The sequence below is a fragment of the Mandrillus leucophaeus genome, unplaced genomic scaffold (assembly GCF_000951045.1).
Source record: "Mandrillus leucophaeus isolate KB7577 unplaced genomic scaffold, Mleu.le_1.0 Scaffold316, whole genome shotgun sequence".
Classification (NCBI taxonomy): domain Eukaryota; kingdom Metazoa; phylum Chordata; class Mammalia; order Primates; family Cercopithecidae; genus Mandrillus; species Mandrillus leucophaeus.
The window spans coordinates 3,592,130-3,595,943 of NW_012103321.1; positions in this window are offsets into that span (position 1 = coordinate 3,592,130).

Below are 3,814 nucleotides of genomic sequence, written 5' to 3' on the forward strand. Positions count from 1 at the left end.
TTGAAACTTCATGTACACATCACTCAGCATCAGCAGTTATTATCAGTAGTTATCAACTGATTATTCCTTTATCCACTACTTCTAAAGCCCCATGCTCATTCTATTATTTTAAAGCAAATCCAAGATGTCATGTAATTTCATCTAAATTCCTCAGTCAGTATTTCTAAAAGAATAGGAATCTTTCTAACAGAATCACCATATCCTTATCTCACCCAAAAAAAGTCATAGTTCCTTGATATCATCGAGTTTCTGGTTAGTATTTAAATTTCACTAATTGTCTCAAAACTGTTTTCTTTTTTTAAAAAGTTGGTTTGCTTGAATCAGGCTCAAACAAGTTCTACACACTGAATTTGGTTTTTATGTATATTAAGTGTCTTTAAAACATATAAACGGATGTTTTCCTTTTATGATTTTTTCCTTGTCTTGCTAATAATGTGTGGGGAAAAAAATAGGCATTATGTCTTACAGAATTCTCCACATTCTGGATTTGGCTGTTATATCCTGTGATGTCATTTAACACATTCTTCTATTCTCTGTGTTTACTAGTTTAAAAAGTCATGTTTAGAGGCTTAACCAGATGTAGGTTAGGTTTGATTTTAGGAAGCAATGAGACTTGGTGGTATGGTGTTGTGCCCTCATAATTATATCACATGAGAAAGCCCATGTTGTCTCTGGCTATCTTTTTGTGATGTTAAGAATGATCAGTGGGTTCAATGTTGTCAGTCTGATCCATCTACTAAAAAATTCCCCATCAGAGTTTCACTTAATCATTTTAGCAGCCATTAGTGAACATCGCTAGATTCATTATCAAAATCAGTATTTTTTTTTTTTAAGAACTGAGAACAGGCCAGGAGTGGTGGCACACACCAGCAATCTCAAAACTTTGGGAGACTGAGGAGGGAGGATCACTTGAGGACAGGAGTTTGAGATCAGCCTGGGCAAAATAGTGAGATCCTCATTTCTACACACACACACAAACACACACACACATACACACACACAAAGAACTGAGAGCAATCCAAATGACATATATATTTTTTTCATTTGAGCTGGACTATTTGTTTCTTTCATTAATGAACTTCATTAAATAATAATCTGAAAACTTGATAATAAACCTTTCCTTTTCTTCTGATAGTAATTTGAGATAGTTTTGGAATCTCATGAAAGATATTCAAGGTGCTGTGCTCTTTCATGAGAAAAGCCAAAACATTGTTTTTGGAGCTGTTTTTGTCATGTGCATGTGTATTTTTCTCCCATTATGGTCAAGTGTAATTTTAACCTTATACAAATGATCTGTTGACTTGAAATATCATGGGAAAACTTTGACCTAGAACATTTTCAAAGAGGTTAGTTACTGGAAAGACAAGAAAGTTAAGGACATTTGGCAAGGTGGTTATATTACATGCTTTACATAACATTCTTCTTCCTCAGATTTTTCAATTTTAAATTTGGTTTCTCAATTTCCTGTAACTAAATTTCAAGCACCCTAACTGACATTAAAGGCCTTCCTTTATCTGGTCCCAATTGCCCTCTTCACTGGTTTCATATCCCATTGTTTTTCATGTATTCTTTCCTCTGGCCATTCTAGACAACTATTTCCCTTAGACCTCTTAATTCCCCAGGAGTAAAGTACATGCCCTGTGGATACAGAGGGACTTTACCTTTCTGTCTGTGAAGGTGCTTGATTACTTTTTGTAGATTCACATAGAGGCATCTTCTCTTATTCAACTTGTAAGGGACAGCTACAAGTCTAACAAGACAAAGTGTTTCTTGGCTAACAACTTGTCTTCTTACTTTTTAAACAAAATTGGCACCTTAATTTCCTTTTGGGAAGACACATCCCACACATGGAATTGTTAATCATGATGTTCCACACCAAGCAATAAATAGCTCCAGGTTCAAAGCTAGATAAATTGAATTAGTGCTTTCTCCCTAAAATTTTAATTCTATGTAAATGACTAAAAGATTGATGATGGTTAGGAATGTTTATTGGCAGCCAGATGAGTTTCTCAAGAATTAGTGGCTGATATTTACTGAGTGCTTGCCAAATTGCTCTAACTGTAAAATCCTACTTGCAAATGTAGCAGGGCTATGTTTTAGTATTTATTTGATTGATTTCTAGTTGTTTCCCATCCTCTTTTCTTCCTTATTTATATTCAGCTGGTCATTGTTCTACCCTAAGTTCATAACCACTCAAGAACAAAGATTCAAAGAAGATCAGCCCTAAATTGCCAGACAAGTTCTTATGACATACTTGTAGGGCTATTTTTTCTGCCTCTAAAACTAAAACTGGGACAGAGAGAGAGAGAAGATAGAATGGGCAGTCAAATGAGAGAGGGAGAATGGACAGAAAGAAAACGGACAAGAACTCTCAGAGGTTTGGGGAACAGAGTGAAAAGTTCTCTAATTTTTTCACCTATGAGAAACCTGTTATTCAACAATCTTGGGCAGTTTGAGTCCTGAAGAAAGTGGTTAGGGAATTCAGATACCTTAAATAAAAATGAAGGCATATACAAAACAAAACTCTTACTCCTTGACCAAACAGGAAACAAGTAAGATTAGTGGGAAGTTCCCCTACAAATAAAGAAAGGTAGCTTCAATGTTAATTTTATTTCTTCCTTTCACTGGTTTCAACTTTCACACCACCATTAAGTGAAAATGGTAATAGCAACCATCCTCCTTGTGTTTTTAATTTCCAACATGTCGCCATTAAATACAATATTCACTATTTGTCTAAGACACAGTTTTCATGTTGAGAAATCACCCTTCTTTCCCTAGATTTGTAATGCTTTTCTTAGAAATAAACTGATTTTACTAAATATGTCTTGGTTTTTTATTGGGATGAAAAAATATCTTTTATTGGTTTTACTAGAATGATATATTTAATCAAATTTACTTTCTAAAATTTAACTAACACAATAATGCTGGACAACTTTTAAAATTGTATAGAATTTGGTTTGCTGTATTATTCATTTGTCATGTTCACATCTACATTTATAAATGATTGGGCTCCTCCCACCCCCACAATCTTTGTTAGGTTTTAGTATTGGGATTTTCCAAGCTTCAGAAAAGTGTGGCTGCTATACAGTCTGAATGTGTTTCTCTCCTCAAGCTTATACGCTGAAATCCTAACTCCCAAGGTGATGATATTAATAGATCATTGGGAGGTGATTAGATGACAAGGGAGGAGTGCTCATCCGTGGGATAAGTGCCTTTAAAAATGAGGTCCAAGGGAGCCTGTTTGCCCCTTTCACCATGTGAGGACTCAGCAAGAAGGCATCATGAGTGAGGAATGGGCCCTTACCAGACACTAAATCTGCCAGAAACTTAATCTTGTACTTCCCAGCCTCCAGAACTGTGAAAAAGAAAGGTATGTCATTTACAAGCCACTCAATCTATGGTATTTTGTTACAGCAGCCTGAACAGGCTAAGACAATAACAGTTGTCAACAGCAAAGTTTACTCAAGTTCATATCCTAGCTTCATCACTTACTGGCTCTGTGATCTTCAATAAGCCACCTGACCCACAACGATGGGGGTGCTGTTACAGAATGTAAATGTCATAAGCCTTCATAAGGTAGAAATGTCATAACAAAGAAATTTGAGGGGAAAAAAATGAAAAAGTGTGTTCCATTTCTTCATATTTTTATAGCTGGGGTCAAAATATGCAATTTAAAGCAAATAAATACATCCATTTTATAGTTTACAAAATAAAAATCGAAGAAAGATAATGCTGCCAACTAATAGTAGTGGAGGAAAGGAAGCTGAGAGAGAAATATATTAATTTAATCATTACTCAGAAAAGGCAGTAAAAG